At 42.4% G+C, this 21,730-nt stretch overlaps 1 long non-coding RNA gene across 1 annotated transcript; it reads left to right on the top strand.

Annotated features, from left to right (window-relative positions):
• Positions 1-174: 174 nt before the first annotated feature.
• Positions 175-15,630, top strand: LOC108544334 (uncharacterized). Its single transcript, XR_001889809.1, has 4 exons — positions 175-327; positions 1,443-1,583; positions 2,229-2,318; positions 14,600-15,630. It is a non-coding gene; the product is annotated as an uncharacterized LOC108544334 (long non-coding RNA).
• The last annotated feature ends 6,100 nt before the right edge of the window (positions 15,631-21,730 follow it).

Raw genomic sequence — 21,730 nt, 5'->3', positions numbered from 1 at the left:
ATGAATTACAAAAGCATTTTTCCGTGTTACCTCGATTCTGGGACCCAATCCGACTAAAAAGGGATCGAAAGAGTGCGGCGAAAGCTATTGATTGACGTGCATTCCAGCCAACCTACGACGCAAGGAGAGCGCGCGCGAGCAGGACGATGCCCAATCATCACTCAGCTGCAGCAGCGGAGGCGGGGCTTGTGGGAACGGCCCACCGCAGGGTTGGCTGACTTGAGAAGCTGCGAAGATGGCGGAGTAAGGCGTGCCGCTGTAAACTGGCCTTTGGGCCGGGGGCGGGCAGCCCCCGGGAGGCCGAGTGCATCTGTTGGACCGTGCAAGGTGAGCCGAGAAGGCCGGTGACTGGGGGACGAGCAGGCGCCGAGGAGGTGGTGTGGCCCAGCCGGGCAGGGTACGGAAGCGCGCAGGAGCCTGCGAGTTGCGGGCAGCCGGCCTCGGCCTCGGCCGGGCGGGGGTTCCAACCTCGGCGGCTCCGGGGCGGCCGGCACCTGCCTTCTGGGTGTGTCCCACGGCCCACTCCTCAGCCCGCCTTGGTCCTTCCCGGTGCCATGCCTTTAGCCACCTTTGTGCTTTCTGCTTGCACCCCCACAGGGCTGTATCTGGCAGCCGCTGCTTCTGCCTTCGGTTTATTTTTCGAAGAATATCTTTGTTTTATTGATTTACTTATACTCCTCGCCTTAGCACTTCGTGCCCCCTCTTTGCCCGTCTGCGGTATCAGTTGAGGCCTGTTGTAGCTCTGAATATTTTGTGTCCCCAGCTCCTTGACCTTGAGACTTGTAACAGGTTCCCCTTGGGAATTGCATTCGCGTGGGTTTATCGCGGACATCCTGGTGCAACCTTTACTAAATCCGTTGGCTCCCACTCCCACCTCCCAAACTTTTATGATCTGAGTAAGCGGTTCTGGCACTGATGTCCTGATAACGTTCTAATGGCGCATTAATTTTGGCTGATGCCAGGATTTTGATAGAATTCACCGCTTTTGGTTTCCGACCCAGAAGTACAGGAGTTCAGTGTACACTATTGTTTTTATAGAGATAGAATGATAGGTTAATGTTATTAGAACCTAGTTTGTGTAAAGTGGTGGGGTTGCACAGTGTCAACATTGTGAGGCATTTAGTATTCGGTTCTCTTGAGTAAACGGATTGTCTCTTTTTGTAATTTGGATTGTTGTAACCCCTCATCCGGTCTCTCAGTTAAATTCTAGGAAAGTTCCTGTTACTAGGTTTCTAAATTGGTGTGGCCTGTTTAAAACTGGCACGTTAGTTCAGTTCAGTTCCGATGGACACACCATTAGACAAATGAAGCTTTTTGGGTATGCGCTTTGTTGGCCTTGGATTTACTAGAGCTGAAAAATAACACAGAAGGACTTCTATATGAGACCTTTTTTATCGCTTTTGTTAGTTTATTTTTTGTTTTTTTGTCTTTGTCTCATCCAGGAGAAGAAAAAAAAGAGATCGGCCAGAGGAAAGGAACTAAGCAAACATTCTTCCTCCCTACCTTACAGAGGGGAGTGGTCATCTACACTAAAGCGAAGTGTCACGCGCATCCCCGTGAAGAGACCACCAAACAGGCTTTGTGTGAGTAATAAAGCTGTTTATTTCACCTGGGTGCAGGCGGACTGAGTCCGAAAAAGGAGTCAGCAAAGGGAGTTAGGGGTGGGCAGTTCTATAGGATTTGGGTAGGTAGTGGAAAATTACAGTCAAAGGGGGTTGTGCTCTTGCGGGCGGGGTGGGGGGTGTCATAAGGCACTCAGTGGGGGAGCTTCTGAGCCAGGAGATGGAATTTCACAAGGTAATGTCATCAGTGAAGGCGGGACCGAACATTTTCACTTCTTTTGTGATTCTTCAGTTGCTTCAGACCATCTGGATGTATACGTGCAGGCTTGGGCTCAGAGGCCTGACACAAAGGTCTTAAGTAGGGGTTAATAAACTACTGGAAATTTTATGCACAATTACACGTTTTTGTGGGAAGGAGAAGATCCATAGTATCAGATTCTCAAAGAGGACAGTGTTCCGTAAAAGCTTGAGAATCACTGCTCCAAGACTTGACATCTTTTTAAAATTAATGCCAGTGCAGGTAGAGAGTAACTGCTTTCTTATTATTCCTTTTGAATAGTTTATGATACTGATTTTTTTTTAACAATAGCTTGTTTGTTTCATATTGCGTACTGAAGTTACTAGCACCAGTGAGGGCTATATCCTTAATGTTCTTTTTATTTTTAGGTTCCTTATCACAGGAAGAAAATTTTCCTTGACCTTTAGGTGCTTTTATATTCATCTCAAAAACAAAATTCTGAACTCAGGACTTGGCAAGTAAGTAATTGTGGGCTAATCGTTCCAAATACTGTTTAAGCAGCATGAAAACAGGTACATAGAAGTGGAACAGTAAGCCATTAGCTTCAACAGAAGATGAACATGAAAAATGACTATAAGCTATTGAAATTTAAGTTCAATATTTTATTTTCAACAAAACGTATTAAATAAAAGGAGTAATCTTGATCATTTGCTCAAACTACCAATAATGTTTACTGTCTAAAGAAAAAAGACACATATTTAATTAGATTGAAGGAAATCAAATGATTAAAAAAATAGGCCTGGCCCGGTGGCTCAAGCCTATAATCCCAGCATTTTGGGAGGCTGAGGTGGGCAGATCACTTGAAGTCAGGAGTTTGAGACCAGCCTGGCCAACATGGGGGAACCCCATCTCTACAAAAAAAATACAAAAATTAAGCAGGTGTGGTGGCATACGCCTGTAATCCCAGCTACTTGGGAGGCTGAGGCGGGAGAATTGCTTGAACGTGGGAGGCGGAGGCTGCAGCAAGCCAAGATTGCGCCCCTGCCTGCGCTTCAGCCTGGGGGACAGAGACAGACTCCATCTCAAACAAAAATACAATAAAAAAAAATAAATATTACTGGGTGGTTTTATTTAAACAAATTTTGTGTATATTTCAGGTATACAACATGATGTTATGGGATACCTATAGATCGTAAAAAGGTTTCTACAGTGAAGTAAATTAACATCCATTGTCCCACATAGTTATTCTTTTGTTTTTGTGGCAACAGCTAAAATCTCATTTAGCATGGATCCTGTTTACAGTACAATTTTATTACCTATCATTGTCATGTTGTACATTAGATCGTTAGACTTGTTCAGCCTACGTAACTGTTCCTTTGTATCCTGTGACCTATATCTCTTCCTTTATTAACTCCCCCATCACTGTTTTGTTCTCTAACTCTGTATATTTGATATTTTTTTAAAAATTCACATGTAAATGAGATTGTGCAATATTTTTCTTTCTGTACTCCTGACTCATCTATGCTGTGACAAAAAAAAAAACTTCCATACTGTTTTCCATAGTGGCTATTCCGATCTACATTCCCACGAACAGTGAATAATCTTTTTTTCTTTTCTTTTTTTTTTTTTGGAGACAGAGTCTTGCTCTGTCAGCACTTGCTCTGCATCACTGCACTCAGGCTGGAGTGCAGTGGTGCTATCTCGGTTCACTGCAGCCTCTGCCTCCCTAATTCAAGCGATTCTTTTGCCTCAGCCTCCCAAGTAGCCAAGTAGCCAGGATTACAGGTGTGCGCCACCACGCCTGGCTAATTTTTGTATTTTTTTAGTAGAGACAGGATTTCACCATGTTGGCCAGGCTGGTCTCAAACTCAAACAGCATGCTGGGATTACAGGCGTATGCCACTGCACCTGGCCAAGAGCTCATTCTTTTTTATTCCATCATATATATGCACTGTAGTTTCTACAGTTTATCCATTCATCCATTGATGGACAGTTAGGTTGTTTCCGTATTTTGGCTATTGTGAATAATGTTCCACTGAACATAGGAGTGCAGACATCTTTATGAGGTGGTGATTTCATGTCTTTTGGTTATATGCCCAGCAGAGGGAGTGCTGGGTTATGTGGTGGTTCCATTTTTAATTTCTTTACAAACTTCCCAGCTGGGCGCAGTGGCTCATGGCTGTAATCCCAGCTACTCAGGAGGCTGTGGCAGGAGAATCGCTCGAACCTGGGAGGCGGAGGTTGCCATGAGCTGAGATCACGCCACTGCACTCCAGCCCGGGCTACGGACTGAGACTCCATCTCAAAAAAAAAAAACTTCCATACTATTTTCCATAGTGGCTGTTCCGATCTACATTCCCACAAACAGTGAATAATAATTCACTTTTCTCTTAAACCAGGCAAATTTTAGAATTTATTTATTTATTTATTTTGAGACACTTTTGCTCTTGTCGCCCAGGCTGGAGTGCAATGGTGCAATCTCGGCTCACTGCATCCTCCACCCCCTGGGTTCAAGGGATTCTCCTGCCTCAGCCTCCTGAGTAGCTGGGATTACAGGCGCCCGCCACCACACCCAGCTAATTTTTATATTTTTAGTAGAGATGGGGTTTCACCATATTCGGCAGGCTCGTCTTGAACTCCTGACCTTGTGATCCACCCACCTCGGCCTCCCAAAATGCTGAGATTGGAGGTGTGAGCCACCGCGCCTGGCCAGTATGTCCTTTCTTAATTGACAGTGACATTATATCTGCAAAATAGGCTTCACACCTGTTGTGTTAGTTTTAGTTTCCTAGGCCTGATGTAATAAAGCACCACAAACTGGGTAGCTTAAAATAACAGAAATTGTTTCATAGTTCTAAATAAAGGTCAGATGTCTAAAACCAAAGTGTTGGCAGGGCCATCCCTCTGAATGCACTGAAAAAAAATTTCCAATCCTTCTAACTTCTTGTGGTTCCTTAACTTGTGGCAGCATAACTCCAGTCTTCCCATGAAGTTCTTCCCGTTTGTGTATCTGAATCCTAATTATAAGGACACCAGTCATACTGGATTGGTGTCCATCCTGCTTTGTTATGACCTCATCTTAGCTGCTGACTCTATTACCTGCAATGACCCTATTATCTGCAATGACTCTATTACCAAATAAAGTCACAGTATGAGGTACTAGGGGCTAGGACTTTTAACATGCGAATATTGAGAGGACACAGTTCAACCCATTAACGCCTACTTGTACCTTGATTATTTATATTTAACCATTCAGTGTGCAACTGCTTTGAGGATTGAAACCTTGTATGTAGTACCAGCTACTCTGGAAACTGAAGTAGTAGGATTGTTTGAGGCCAGAAGTTCAAGGCTGCAGTATGCTGATTGTGCCTGTGAGTAGCCACTGCACCCCAGCTTGGGCAGCATCAGAATTATAGAGGCAGAAAGTAGAATGATGGTCGCCAGGGGCTGCAGGAAGGGCAGCGAGAGGGAATTACTGTGTAATGTGTACAAGGTTTCAGTTTGGGAAGAATAAATGAGTCCTGGAGATGGATTATGGTGATGGTTGCACAGCAGTATGAATGTACTTAATACTACTGAATTGTGTACTCGAAAGGGTTAATAGGGTAACTTTTATGTGTATTTTATCACAATAAAACATTGAAAATAAAACAACTTTTGTATGTATATGTATATATGTGTGTGTATATATGATATATATGATATATATATATATATATCAGTAGTAAGAACAGGAGTAAAAACTGATGAGGCAAAATGCCCTTTAGAGTGAAGAAGGCCTTACCACTTGGATTTACAAGTTTAAGTTCAAGTAGACGATAATAGAAACTTGACATTGGTATAGCACAGTATTTATAGTAATCTAAATACCCATCTATAGGCTGGGTGTATTAGCTCACACCTGTAATCCCAGCACTTTGGGATGCCAAGGCAGGTGGGTTCCTTGAGGTCAGGAGTTCGAGATGAGCCTGGCCAACATGGTGAAACTGTGTCTCTACTAAAAATACAAAAATTAGCCGGGCATAGTGGCACCTGCCTGTAGTCTCAGCTATTCTGGATGCTGAGGCAGGAGAATTGCTTGAACCCGGGAGATAGAGGTTGCAGTGAGCTGAGATTGCACCAGTGCACTCCAACCTGGGCGACACAGCAACACTGTCTCAGGGGAAAAAATATATATATTTAATATGTGTGTGTGTGTGTGTGTGTATAATTTACATATATAATATATGTTTATATATTTTTATATAATATGTTTATAAAATTTATATGGTGTAGAGAACTGATGTAAATAAAGTACATCAAAGGTAGTACTTACAGAGTGGTACTTTGTTCTGAAGTGGAATGATCTCTAAGATACATTAACAGAAAAAGCAAGGTACAGAACAATATATAGTGTGCTTTCATTTGTGGGAAATGTCTCTAGAGATGTTGTGTAGCCATAGAATATTCTTAAAAGGATGTGCAAGAAACACTGTTTACCCTATTTTACCTTATCTTGTGCATATATTTATTCAAATAAGTAATTTAGAATTTTCAAAGGAAGCACTGAATAAATATTTGATAAATGAAAACCAATTTTTGCTCAGGCAACATTTTACATTGATAAAGTATAGTATATTCCTACCTAGGGGGCAGGAATTGGGCACCTCACCCATTTTTTGTTGTTGTGTCTCACTCTTTTGCCCAGGCTGGAGTGAAGTGGCACAATCTTGGCTCACTGCAACCTCCATCCCCCAGGTTCAAGCTATTCTGCCTCAGCCTCTTTCGTACCTGGGATCATAGGTGTCCGCCACCATACCCAGCTAATTTTTGTATTTTTATTAGAGATGGAGTTTTGCCATGTTGGCCAGGCTGGTCTCCAACTCCTGACCTCAGGTGATCCACCCTGCTCAGCCTCCCAAAGTGCTAGGATTACAGGCATGGGCCACCGCACCTGATAAGGTGTTTTTTTTTTTTTTTTTTTTTTAATTTATTTTTTTGAGACGGAGTCTCACTGTGTTGCCCAGGCTAGAGTGCATTGGTGCTTGCTGCAACCTCCGCCTCTGGGGTTCAAGCAGTTCTCCTGCGTCAGCCTCCTGAGTAGTTAGGATTACAGGCACTTGCCACCATGCCTAGCTAGCAGGTTTTTTTTTTAATATGACACTTATAAACTTAATTTGATTGATAGTGATAATAGTATTCATTGTGTTTTGTGTTTAGAATATATTCTAAATTCCCTATTTACATAGCAAAGTAAAAAAGGGGCACTAACTCCCAGGATACATCATTCTCTCTGTCCTTAGAGGAAGCAAAGTATATTAGTTATTGCTGTATAACAAATAACCCAAAACTTAGTGGATTAACACAGCAGCAAATATCTATTACGTCTCTCAAGAATTTGGGAATAGCTTAGCTATGGGGAGGTTCTGGCTTAGGGTCTCTTAAAAGTTTGAAGTCTGGCTGGGTGCAGTGGCTCATGCCTGTAATCCCAGCACTATGGGAGGCCAAGGTGGGCGGATCACGAGGTCAGGAGACCATCCTGGCTAACATGGTGAAACCCCGTCTTTACTAAAAACACATACACACAAATTAGCCGGGCGTGGTGGTGGGCACCTGTAGTCCCAGCTACTCAGGAGGCTGAGGCAGGAGAATGGCATGAACCTCGGAGGTGGAGCTTGCAGTGAGCCGAGATCATGCGCCACTGTACTCTAGCCTGGGCGACAGAGCAAGGCTCCATCTCAAAAAAGAAAAAAAAAGCTTGAAGTCTGATGGAGTTCTATGGTGACACATTTACATGGCTGGCACATTCATGCTGTTTAGGGAGAAGTTTCATTTCTTCCCAATGTAGGCCTCTTTCAGGGCTGTGTGAGCACCCTTATGTGGTGGCTGGCTTCTCCCTAAACAAGCAATCTAAGAGAACAAGACAAAAACCATAGTCTACTCTATGACTTTGCCTCAGAAGTCACTCACTGTCACATCCACCTTGTTCTGTTGGTCAGTATTCTGACATCAAGTGGTACATGACAATACTTTTTTTTTTTTTTTTTTGAGATGGAGTCTCACTTTGTTCCTCAGGCTAGAGCATGGCAAGCTCCGCCTCGCAGGTTCATGCCATTCTTCTGCCTCAGCCTCCCGAGTAGCTGGGACTACAGGCATCCGCCACCATGCCTGGCTAATATTTTGTATTTTTAGTAGAGATGGGGTTTCACCATGTTAGCCAGGATGGTCTCGATCTCCTGACCTCGTGATTCGCCTGCCTCTGCCTCCCAAAGTGCTGGGATTACAGGCGTGAGCCACCACCCCCGACCATGGCAATGCATTTCTGACATCACCCAGAGTTAGCATAGACCTACAGGTCAAAGGGCATGGTCCTCAACAAGACTGTCCTCACTTCAGATGCCAGGTGTACTTTGGAGGTACCCCTAGCCACCTGCATTTTTGACCAACTGGCTACAAATTTAGAGATTCCCATGACCCTGTTAGAACCAACTTTTGATTTCATTGGTTTTCTTTATTGTTTTTAGTTCCTTTAAAGTTAGGTTGGTTGATTCGAGGTCTTTTTACTTTTTTTGAGACAGTTTCACTCTGTTGCCCAGGCCAGAGTGCAGTGGTGCAGTCTCAGATCACTGGAACCTCTGCCTCCTGGGTTCAAGCAATTCTCCTGCCTCAGCCTCCCAAGTAGCTGGAATTACAGGTGTGCGCCACCATGCCCGGATAATTTTTGTATTTTTAGTAGAGATGGGTTTTCCCCATGTTGGTCAGGCTGGTTTGAAACTCCTGACTTCAAGTGATCCGGTCACCTCGGCCTCCCAAAGTGCTGGGATTACAGGTGTGAGCCACTGTGCCTGGCTGACTTTTTAGAAACAAGGTCTCGCTCTGTTACCCAGGCTGGAGTTCAGTGGCTTTTCTCAGGTGTGACCATGGCACACTGCCGCCTCGCACTCCTGACCCCAAGTGATCCTCCCATCTCAGCCTCCTGAGTAGCTGGGACTACAGGCATGTGCCACCACTGCTGGCTGAGGTCTATTTTAATGTAAGCATTTACAGCTATAAATTTCCATCTTAGCATTGCTTTCACCACATCCCATAAGTTTTTGTTAGGTTTTCATTTGTCTCAAGGTACTTTCTAATTTCCTTTTTGATTTATTTTTTGACTCACTGGTTTAGGAGTGTATTATTTAATTTCCACTGGCTTATTTACTCTAAATTCCAAGGATTTAAAGTATCCTTTTCCGGAACAAAGGGCAGTCAGAGTCTTTATTTATACAACAGTCACGTAGATTAACCCTGATTCATTGTTGGAGGCGACTGTAAAAAGGCCTGAATACCGGGAGGCAGCAATCACTGGTGACTTATTTTGGAGGCTGGTTAGCACAGGAAATTATTGGCTCACAAGCTAGCTTACCTAAGGTGTCCACATACAATTTATATTCTCCTTTGCCATCCTCCCAATAAGTCAGGTTTTTTAGTAGAAAGTTATTTTATATAATCAGCATCAGTAAGCAAGTGAGTAACTTCAACCACTTGAAAGTACCTAATGTGAGGCCAACTTTAGGGGGAATTTATTTGTAAGTTTTGTGTATCCGTTGTATAGTTGTAGTTGATAAATCTAGAAAACTAGGTTTTCAGCAGCCGGGTGTGGTAGCTCACGCCTGTAATCCTGCCACTTTGGGAGGCTGAGGCAGGTGAATCACGAGGTCAGGAGTTCAAGACCAGCCTGGTCAACATGATGAAACTCTGTCTCTACTAAAAATACAAAAAATTAGCTGGGCGTAGTCGTAGGCACCTGTAATCCCAGCCACTCAGGAGGCTGAGGCAGGAGAATTGCTTGAACCCGGGAGGTAGAAGTTGCAGTGAGTCCAGATTGTGCCATTGCACTCCAGCCTGGGTGACACACACAGCGAGACTCCATCTCGAAAAAAAGAAAACTAGATTTTCTAGATTGTGTCTAATTATATTTTTAGTTCATGTTGGCTAAGCATTTAAGAGCCCTACTATTCATGTATTCAACAATTTTTTTTTTTTTTTTTTTTTTTTAAGATAAAGTCTCGCTCTGTCACGCAGGTTGGAATGCAGTGGTGCAATCTCATCTCACTGCAACCTCTGCCCCTCGGATGCAAGCTGTCCTCCTGCCTTAGCCTCCCAAGTAACTAGGCCTACAGGCACCTGCCACCACACCTGGCTAATTTTTGTATTTTCAGTAGAGATGGGGTTTTGCCGTGTTGGCCAGACTGGTCTCGAACTCCTGACCTCAGGTGATCCACCCACCTTGGCTTCCCAACGTGCTAGGGTTACAGGCGTGAGCCGCCACACCCAACCTATTCAACACATTTTCATCAAGTGCCTACCATGGATCACATGCTATTTTGGGGCTTGTAATTCATGGGTGAACAAAACGGGATTCTTCCAGTGGATCTTACATTTTAGACAAAACAGTAAGTAAGTGAGAAATGAAATAAGTACCTCTTGTAAGTTCCTAGATAGTGTCACCTGCTGTGGATAAAGGGAAAAGTAGAGCAGGATAAAGGGCAATGATGGGAGATTATCTGTGTATAGGATGAGGGAAAGATACAGGTTTATACAGGGGCCCAAGGTAGGCCTCAATGAAGAAGTGATATTTAGAGACCTGCAGGGGGACTTAGTTATGCAGATACCTGGGGGAAGAGTCCTCCCAGTGTGGGAACAGCCCCTACAAAGGCTGTAAGGAGCATGCCTAATGTTTCACAAAGAGCAGAGTCCACTGTGGTTAGAGCCCATGATGGAGCTATGGTCAGAAGAGATTAGGGTGCAGATCTTATGAGGAACTGAAGGTCATGAGTTTTGGCTTTTACACTAAGCTGCTGTTTATTCAGCTATTCTGGGTTTTGTTGTTGTTTGTTTTGAGACGGTCTCACTGTCGCCCAGGCTGGAGTGCAGTGGCACAGTTTCAGCTCACTACAACTTTGCCTCCTGGGCCCAAGTGATTCTCCCACCTCAGCCTCCTGGGTAGTCGGGACTATAGGCACATGCCACCGTACTTGCTAATTTTTTCAGTTTTTTGTAGAGACAGAATCTCAGTATATTGCCAGGCTAGTCTCAAACTCGTGGGCTCAAGCAGCCTTCCCCCGCCTTAGCCTCCCAAAGTGCTGGGATTATAGGTGTGAACCACTGTGCCCAGACAGCCATCCTCAAATGGGTTAGTTATATCCTGCCATTAATGATACACACACATACATACCTATGTGTAAGAGTGTATAAATTGATTAGTCGTGTCTGAGATATGAAATTGGGCATTTTGAAGAGAATATAAGTTTATGATTTGCTAGTGTTATTGCCTAATATTAAGATATAGATTATTTGGGGGACAAAGTTTACATATGTTCAAGGTGTGCTTCCTCCCCCATCCAGACGGCATCTTGCTCTGTCACCCAGGCAGGAGTGCAAGTGGCCTGATCTCAACTCACTGCAACCTTTCAGCTCCCGGGTTCAAGCAATTCCCATGCTTCAGCCTCCCAAGTAGGTGGGATTACAGGTGCCCACCACCACACCTGGCTAGTTTTTGTATTTTTAGTAGAGACGGGGGTTTCACCATGTTGGCCAGGCTGATCTCGAACTCCTGACCTGGTGATCCTCCCAGCTTGACCTCCCAAAGTGTTGGGATTATAGGCGTGAGCCCCTGCGCCCGGCCAAGGTGTTTTTACATACATTTTATGTGTTATGTTATGTTATGTTATGTTATGTTATGTTATGTTATGTTATGTTATGTTATGTCTTTTGAGACTGAGTCTTGCTCTGTTGTCCAGGCTGGAGTGCAGTGGCGCGATCTCGGCTCACTGCAGGCTCCGCCTCCCGGGTTCACGCCATTCTTCTGCCTCAGCCTCCTGAGTAGCTGGGACTACAGGCGCCGCCACCACCACGCCCAGCTAATTTTTGTATTTTTAGTAGAGACGGGGTTTCACCGTGTTGGCCAGGATGGTCTCGATCTCCTGACTTCGTGATCCGCCCACCTCGGCCTCCCAAAGTGCTGGGATTTCAGGCATGAGCCACCGCACCCAGCCACACTTTTTTTTTTGAGACAGTCTTGCTGTGTTGCTATCTGGAGGGCAATGGCGCTATCTTGGCTCACTGCAACCTCCACCTCCCGGGTTTCAAGTGAGCCTCTGTAAAGAAGCAGCCCTGCTGCTCATAGGGTTCTAAAGGTGTACCTGTGGATTTTTTTTTTTTTTGAGACGGAGTCTCGCTCTGTCGCCCAGGCTGGAGTGCAGTGGCGCGATCTCAGCTCACTGCAAGCTCCGCCTCCCGGGTTTACGCCATTCTCCTGCCTCAGCCTCCCGAGTAGCTGGGACTACAGGTGCCCGCCACCTCGCCTGGCTAGTTTTTTGTATTTTTTAATAGAGACGGGGTTTCACCGTGTTAGCCAGGATGGTCTTGATCTCCTGACCTTGTGATCCGCCCGTCTCAGCCTCCCAAAGTGCTGGGATTACAGGCTTGAGCCACCGCGCCCGGCCACCTGTGGATCTTTACTTTTTCCTCTTCCATGCTGCTTTTGCAACAAGTGCAAATTCTGCACTTTTTTTCCTCCTGATTTGATTCTGGATTAATCTACGTTTGGCTTTCCTAGGCTTTTAATAAGAACCCTATCTTGAACCAGAAGAGGTTATTTAGCTTCAATTTACAGTTGAGGTGTTTTTTAATGTATATGACAGATTGAAAATAGTGGGCTAGAAAAACTAGTTAGCTAATCGCTGTTCACCATTTTTGTAAACTAAAATCATTTAAGCCTTTGACGGGCATCTGTGATGTATTATTGTAAAACTCTTAAACATTTTACAGTGTACAATTCATTGGCATTAAGTATATTCCACATGGTTGTATAAGCATTACCATTATCTCTAGAATTTTTTCATCATTTCAAATAAACTCTGTACTCATTAATCTCCCCTCCCACAGCCCCTGGTAACCTCTCTACTCTAAATCTCTATGAATTTGACTATTGTCAGTATCTCATGTAAGTGGAATTATACAATATTTGCCCTTTTGTGTCTAACATCTTTTGCAGATTTAATAGTTTTACATTTAGCAGCAATGAACTTGATGTACTTTTAAAAAAATTTTCAGACAGAGTCTCACTCTCGTCACCCAGGCTGGAGTGCAGTGGCACAATCTTGGCTCGCTGCAACCTCCGCTTCCAGGTTCAAGCAATTCTCCTGCCTCAGCCTCCTGAATAGCTGGGATTCCAGGCACCTGCCACCACGTCCAACTAATTTTTTTGTATTTTAATAGCGATGGGGTTCACCATGTTCACCAGGGTGGTCTTGAACTCCTGACCTCAGGTGATCCACCCGCCTAGGCCTACCAAACTGCTGGGATTACTGGCGTGAGCCACTGCGCCCGGCCTTGATTTAGTCTTTACATGTTTACATTTGGTGATAATGAAACAGTATGTATTTTACTTACAGTTATGTTTTATAAAATGCCATTTATTGCTGGTAGTTGAAGGTGATTCAGAGTAAGATACATATGGTTTTGAGTATTATATATTTTTTAGACATCAAATTTGGAGTACAGTGCTACTTGTGTTTATTTTGTTTCTTTTTTCTTTTGATAGGAGCTGCAAGTGAAGATACAGTGCTACCTTATTTTCATTTTATTTTTTGGAGACAGAGTCTCACTCTTGCCCAGGCTGAGTGCAGTGGTGTAATCATGGCTCACTGCAACCCCAACCTCCAGGCCTCAAGCATTGCGCCTGCTTCAGCCTCCAAAGTAGCTAGGACCACAAAAGGCACCACCACACCCTGCTAATTTTTTAATTTTTTCTAGAGTGGGGTCTTGCTGTGTTGCCCAGGCTGGTCTCCAACTCCTGGGCTCAAGGGATCCTCCTGCCCTCAGCCTCCCAAAGTGCTGGGATTACAGGTGTGAGCAGCTGCACCTGGCTCAGTGCTACTTTAAAACACAAATATGGCCGGGCCCAGTGTCTCACACCTGTAATCCCAGTACTTTGGGAGGCTGAGGCGGGTGAATCACTTGAGGTCAGGAGTTCGAACCTAGCCTGGCCAACATGGTGAAACACCGTTTCTACTAAAATACAAAATTAGCCGAGTGTGGTGGTGCATGCCTATAATCCCAGCTACTCGGGAGGCTAAGGCAGGAGAATCACTTGAACCCAGGGGCAGAGGTTGCAGTGAGCTGAGATCACACCACTGCACTCCAGCCTGTGCAGCAGAGTAAGACTCTGTCTCAAACAAAACCAAAATAAAACAAAAAATGTTTTATATGCAGAAAAGTTTTTTGTGTCATGCTTGTATAAATCCAGCTTTTTTTGTATCGTGCTTGTAATTTTTTTTCTGGCTATTACTGCTTTTCTGATAATAGTACTGAATTTGGTGTTATGGTTGGTCATTTTCTTTTAGATAATATGTAATCCAAAATACTCTTTTCTTTTTTTTGTTTTTTTGTTTTTTTGTTTGTTTGAGACAGAGTCACACTCTGTTGCCCAGGCTGGAGTGCAGTGAAGCAATCTTGGCTCACTGAAATCTCCGCCTCCCAGGTTCAAGCGATTCTCCTACCTCGGCTTCCTGAGTAGCTGGGACTACAGGCACCCGTCACCACGCCCGGCTAATTTTTTTGTATTTTAGTAGAGACAGAGTTTCACCATGTTGACCAGGCTGGTCTTGAACTCCTGACCTCATGATCCACCTGCTTCGGCTTCCCAAAGTGCTAGATTTACAGATGTGAGCCACTGTGCCCAGGCTATTCTTTTCTTTATATTTTAGATGTTGTTTTGAGTCAGCTTATGCAGAAGTACCTGTCCTAACCTTTCTGTTTTATTTTGTATTTCTAGGTGTCTCTGTGTTGTCTCCTAGAGTGGGTAGTCCTGCTTCTTTTACCCAGTTACTTTCCCTATTCTTGAAATGTGGCTATCACTTCTCTACACATTACCTCCATGATTTGGAATGGAAAAGGCCACTTTTCTTTTTGTTCTGCCTCTCAAATTCAACACAGAGGAGCTCCTAGGATTCCAGTTATCCTGCCAACATCTCCAGGAAGAAAGAAGCAACTCGCATGGGTCTTCTGCTGTTTGCTTACTTATAAAGACATCATTTGCAAGCTGAAGGCTGAGTTTCATTTGAAACAGGTGCTTAGGTGGTGGTATTTGTGAATACTTTTCATTCCAAGCAAGAAAACTAAAGAAGTAGCAAGTATGGATGACTTCAGGGTTTTAAAAAAATGTCTTCCAGTTTCAGCCACTACCATGATAAGCACAGTTGAGACTGCAGCAGTAAATTCCAAATATGTCTTTCTAATTTGACATGAAAGATACTAAAAATTTATGTTTGTATATTTAAATCCTGGCTCATCCTGTGACAGATTTACTGAATAAGAACAAAGGCCCAATTTTAAACAAAAACCTAGGCCGGGTTCAGTGGCTCACGCCTGTAATCCCAACACTTTGGGAGGCTGAGGCAGGCGAATCACCTGAGGTTGGGAGTTCAAGACCAGCCTGATCAACATGGAGAAACCCCATCTGTAATAAACATAGAAAATTAGCCGGGTGTGGTGGTGCGTGCCTGTAATCCCAGCTACTCGGGAGGCTGAAACAGGAGAATCACTTGAACCCGGACGGCAGAGTTCGCAGTGAACCGAGATTGCACCACTGCACTCTAGCCTGGGCGACAGAGTGAGACTCCATCTCAGAAAAAAAAACAACTTTGGACATAGAGGAGTCGGGGTCAGAGAGGGGAGGATGAGAGAATTTTCCATATAACTCCTTTTCCTTAAGAAAAACAAGCAAAAATGCCTCATGCAGTGCCATCTGACTTTATGGTGTTTCACATTATATAGTTACATTTTTTTGTAAACGCATAAGATTAANTCAGAGGCAATGTTCCCAAACTTGTGGTTGGTTCATCGTGGAAAAGAAACCTCAAAACAAGAAAAATAATTACAATAAGAAATGGATTTTCTTTTTTTCCCACAACAGTTATATATTATAAAGAACAGACTGTCGTAGAAAACTGTCCTTGTTTCCAAATCAGCAGAGGACCATTGTATGTATTGTCAGGTCTTTATATAAGAGTGAAACCTTTATTTATGCTTCTTTGTAAGTAGAGAATAAATGTTAAAACTAATTAGATGAAATTAAGAACAGAGAGTACTGGAACATCTCTGTGTTTTCAGAATGTTCGCTCAGGTCCATGAATGCTGTGATGCTGGGAACTTAGGGAGGATTCACCAAAATCCAAGAGTGATAAAAATGACCCAAAATGGGAAATGCTGAGCACTCTTACTATTAGTGAGATTGGTCAGTCAACCCATTTGAAATGGGTAAAAATTGCTTTTAGTAAAATAATTACATATTATATATAAAATATTTCTTTTTTTGAGACCTACTGAGTGAGTGATAAAAGCATAGTAGAAATCACTTTGGTTAAAAGTAACTCAAAATTTTCTCTAAGCTACTTACTCAAGTTTTTCTTTAATATTTTGAAATTGTTCAAGACAGAATGGAGCCTACATATATGGGTTCCACTAGTATGTTGAAAATGTCATATCATGGAGAATTTGTACCTTCCAGCTGTCTGTTAACCCATCTTCTCTGTACTTCTGGCACCTTTTTTCGTAGGATCGTTTGGCAGGGGTAGAGTACCTGTACTTTTGGCACCATTGAAACCAGCTCTGGCCCACTTGTTTGAATAGCTATCAGACTCAGTGTCTCTATGTGTTTTATATTTTTTTCATTCCACAATGGAGAGAACCAGTGTTTAATGCTCTTGAAATTGTTTCTGTATCTTCCATGGTTCAGACCAGATGCATTTAACAAAATGGATATATTCCAGCTGTAGTTGCCCAGTGTTTACTTAATACATCTACATTTTTTTCTTGTCTAGTTTGGTCCCCTTGATAGGAAGAGCTATAATTTTAGGCAGGACTATACATGAATTTGTAGCCATGCTTCCTTCCTTTCCCTTGCTCCTCCATGTTAGCTGGCAGTTTTTCTTTTGAAAAGTTAAACAACGGGGTATGTGCAATAGAAATATATATATATATGTATATTTTAATACTTGTGGACAAATGTTACAAGTTGTTTAAGAACAACAAAATCACCAATGTCTTCCATTTTGAGATGTGTATAGTTTTGTAAGCATTAGTGCTTGGTAGCATATTGTAGTGCCATGTTAGGGGTTAGTGCATGAGCCTAGTGATTTTAAACTTCAGGATGAATTATTGATAATAACAAATAGTGTAAAAAGAGTGGAAAATCCAAACCTTTTCTTTTTCCATAATGTCTAAATCTGTTATATTCTCCCTGGGGAAAAGAGATTAAGGCCCAAAAGACTCATTTATGAATAGAAATGTGGGGTCAAAATCTGAGATACTATGAGGACATTTCAGCTTTCCATAAGGTATCTGGAAACCAGCTTTGTGTCTTATGAAACCTCAAGTCAAAATCAGACCCCATTTAATTATTCTGCTTTGCTCTTTTTTGGGGGGGGGGTTATGGGGGGAGATACTCTCACTCTGTCACCAGGCTGGAGTGCAGTGGCATAATCTTGGCTCACTGCAACCTCTGCCTCTTGGGTTCAAGTGATTCTCATGCCTCAGCCTCCCGAGTAGCTGGGACTACAAGCACACGCCACCACGCCCAGCCAATTTTTGTATTTTTAGTAGAGACGGGGTTTTGCTGTGTTGGCCAGGCTGGTCTCAAACTCCTGACCTCAAGTGATCCACCCGGCCTGCTCTTTTCATGTCTTAACATGGCATGTCTTTTAGGTTCATTGTTTTCCTACTCCTTGTATGTCAAGAAATTACATTTTGCATGTGTCGTGGAGATGCTGTTACTTGCTTTAGTGAGTGCTTTTCTAATCTGCAGACCATTTACATTTCCTATTTGCAGCATGCTGTGTGCAAACACTCCGTAATTTGGAGTATTCAATTGTTTGTTAGGGCTCTTCCTATTTCCAAATGTGCTGAATTGTCTGTTGATGGGATTTTCAGACCTTTTCATGAGAACTGGAAATGTAGCTGGGTGGCACCTACCTAGGTTGCTATGTAATAAGTAGACTCTTTCTCTTGGGTATAGTAAGCCTTAGACAGCTTTCACTTTTATCTACTTTACTTGTGGAAATAAAACAGTTGTTTTGTTCTGAAATAAAAAGATAGCTTTCTGTAGAGAAGGAATTCCTACCTCTAAAAGCTGCCTTGAAAACTCAGAAGTGGCAGTTTTCTGAGGTGATTTTTCAATTTCAATATTAGGGAGAGTCCAGCATTTGCTGACACAGATTCTACATAACTAATGTATGATAGCAAATGCAAAACTATTATAATGTGGTGTGTCTTGTGCAGACACAGGTTAGAACAAGTAGACTCTGGCAGCAGATCTCCAGAAACCCAAGTTTAGATTCTCATCGTGTATCTGAAGTAGTTATACTCTTAAGTAGTTTAGTGCCTGGAAGAATCCATTACTGAAAAGCATTTAACATTAAAAAAAAAAAAAAACTGAAAAGATAATGAATACAGAATAGCACAGTATATAGGAAAGGATATTTCCTGTTGCAAAAAAAAAAAAAAAGCCATAAAATGAATAGTAATTTTCAAGAGGTAGAATTTTAGTAGCAATAAGTTTGTGCATGGATAGTAATTTGCATTAGCAAGGTTGTACAGTAGAAAAAGTGATACAGCTTGAGTTTGTGGGGCTCTGCAATCAAGAGTTGCACACAGGCCAGGTGCGGTGGCTCACACCTGTAATCCTGACACTTTGGGAGGCCGTGGCAGGTGGATCACAAGGTCACGAGATCAAGCCCATCCTGGCCAACATGGTGAAACGCCATCTCTACTAAAAATACAAAAATTAGCCGGGCGTGGTGGTGCGTGCCTGTAATCCCAGCTACTCGGGAGGCTGAAGCAGGAGAATCGCTTAAACCTGGGAGGCGGAGGTTGCAGTGAGCCGAGATCTCACCACTGTACTCCAGCCTGGTGACAGTGGGACTCCACCTCAAAAAAAAAAAAAAAAAAAACAAAACTGCACAAAAGGAAAATACGTTCTGCATGAAGAGGATATGAAAGGTACTTTCTTTTAGAACAGTATGAATGTATATGAATTTATCTGTGAGAAATAATCGACTTTTGTGTAAGTTAAAGGTTAAAGACCCTCTGTTTCCTAAATCAGAGGGTTAGAGCTGTTGAAATTAAACCTTTATAGTGCTTAACCTGGAAACAAATGTACTACAGCCCCACTGAAGCCGCTCTGTGGGTTTTTTGCTTACGATGTTTTAGCAACAGGCATTCATTTTGTAGAATGGTGTACTTTCTGCTTTGTCTCCTTATCTTTCTCCATTAGTTTCCTGGGTACATTTTTTTTAAAGGGAGAGAAGTTTGTGAGTTTAATGTTTTAAAAAAACTCCCAAGAACATGGATAAGCCGGATTTCTCTCATGCTTATGATTAGGGAGTTAGGATTTAAAGATGCAAAGCAGAAGGATTGAAAGGAATAGCTAGTGAGTATGTTTGGGTGGGCGGGATGTGAAACCTTGCCTAATATAGATGTGTCCTATGGCCTGTGACTGCTTATTCTTTATCAAGGAGAACCCAGCAAACTAGTTTCTTTCTTCATCTGAGGAACCACACAGCTCACATCAGAATATAATAGTGAAACTAGGGTGACTTCACTCCCTTTCACCTGATGTCTATCTTGGCCTTTCAGCACCTTGGCTATCCCTGAAAAGACTGGGTCTACATTTCCTTGTTTTCCCAGGGAAAAAAACTAAAAGATAAGTGATGTAGATCTAAGAAATAGTGCCTCTTGAATATTTATTACATGACAACTAACACATAGGGAAAAGGCTATGTTAAGCTGATTATAGCTCCTCTTTAAATGTCCTATGCTGTCAGTTGGTCTTAGAGACATTGGAATAACCAAGCAATATTCAGGCATCTGCACTATCTGGGGACAGCGCTACATATTACAATGATGTCAGCAGTTCAGTTACTTGGAACAATTAAAGATTACCCTTAACAGCCATGTTAATACTTCTAAATGCTAAAATATACTACGAGTTTTTCATAGTCTTGAAAGTATATAGTTAATTACTTTTCAAAGTTACTGTGGTCTCATGTTTACTCTTCATGTATCTGTGATATGCAAAAATATGAAGAGACTCTTGGCCTCCAGGAGTTTCCATTCTCATGGTGCTGTTGGTTCAAGCAAATTGCTTCTAGTTTATTAGTGAACATTGCTAGGCTATTAACTCTATCCTCTTTGGAAGGATCCCTTGGTGAACAGTTTTAAAAAGCAGAGGGCTGTGACAAAGTTTCAGGGTATTGATAGCTTGAGTTTACATTGTATTAGCCCTGCTCTTTATCATTTTTTCCCCAGGGAGCTATGCAGGTAATGCTCATTAGCATGAATCAGAAAAGAAACCATTCTGCCTAAGAGCATCTTAACCATCCCCCTAAACCACCGATGCTCTCCTGTTATAGTTGTCAGTAAATGGCCAAGAAAATTAACAGCTCCTTAAGACTGTACATCCCTCAATTCTTTTTCTTTTCCCAGAGTGTGTACATCATTCTGTACTCAGTTGGACCAGGATTTGCATATAAGCCTTTTAAAACTGATTAGTGGTCCTAATTTCAACATTTTTGTGTATGACTCCTAACCCTATTCTGAAGCAGCATTGCGATAGATGTGGAGCTTCTACCTGCATTTCTAAGCAATTATTAACCCAACTTTTGAGTTGAAACTTGCATGGATCCTTGTTATTTCCCATAATTCCTCTGAATCAAGGAGTTTATTTTGCATGCTTATTAAACTCAAACTGGGTCTGATGAAAGTGCAAGCAATAGTGGCAGGCCCTTAACTCTGATTTTAGAGTACGAATATTCTAATGCATGACTCAAAATGTCCAGTGTTGTGGTTACTAGTTATTTTATATATGCATTTGTTAATAATGAAGCAATAGAGACTAAAACCAATAGCTTGAATTTATTCAGATTATTTTCATGTTTTAATAAAGGATTTTTCTTACTTCCATTGAAAATGGGAAGAAGATAAACAGGGGCAACCACAAGACATTCAAACTGTCAGGACTAGGGCATAACAGTGCCCACCCTCTAACCACTTGCCTGGTTCCATTAGTCTCCAAGCATGTTTGAAAACAAAAGACAAACTAAGCATGTTGAATAAATTAGCTGCTATGGCTATAATAATCAGAAAGGTGCAGAGTTTCAGAAAGAGTAGGAAAGCAGGGAATGCCAGTATGGAATATGTAAAATAACTAGATGTGGATATGGGGCTTATGATATGGTTTATGTAGACAAAGTTTGAGGTCTTTTAAAACTGGGATTTGAGTTTAAAAGAGGGTGCACATATTTCCAATATTTCAGAATTTTCACATGACTAGGCACATGTTGTGGATGATACTGGTACCAACTACCAATAACCAACTATAAAGTACCCCTGTGACAAGGAAGACTTCCTTTTTGTAGAATAGTCCTGAAAATACTGACAGATCTGTAGTTAGTTTCTGTTATTTTATTGCATAAAAAACAGTTTAAACAAATTTTATAGCCAAAGTTTTATCCTTGATGGGTTTGGCCAGACTACAATTTCTTGCCTAAAGCTTTCAATGCCAGGTTAAACAGGAGAAAATGTTTCCACTTCAAAAGAAGAAAATCCTTACCATTTATTTGATGAATAAACAAATTTATTGCAGTAGCTTAAAAAAAATTTTTTTTTTTTTGAGACGGAGTCTGGCTCTGTCGCCCAGGCTGGAGTGCAGTGGCGCGATCTTCACTCACTGCAAGCTCCACTTCCTGGGTTCACGCCATTCTCCTGCCTCAGCCTCCCGTGGAGCTGGGACTACAGGCGCCTGCCACCGTGCCTGGCTAATTTTTTTTTTTGTATTTTTAGTAGAGACGGGGTTTCACCGTGTTAGCCAGGATGGTCTCAATCTCCTGACCTCGTGATCCGCCTGTCT

Source organism: Rhinopithecus bieti, unplaced genomic scaffold (genome assembly GCF_001698545.2).
Source record: "Rhinopithecus bieti isolate Rb0 unplaced genomic scaffold, ASM169854v2 scaffold_26426, whole genome shotgun sequence".
Lineage (NCBI taxonomy): Eukaryota > Metazoa > Chordata > Mammalia > Primates > Cercopithecidae > Rhinopithecus > Rhinopithecus bieti.
This window is presented reverse-complemented; position numbering and strand designations above follow the sequence as displayed.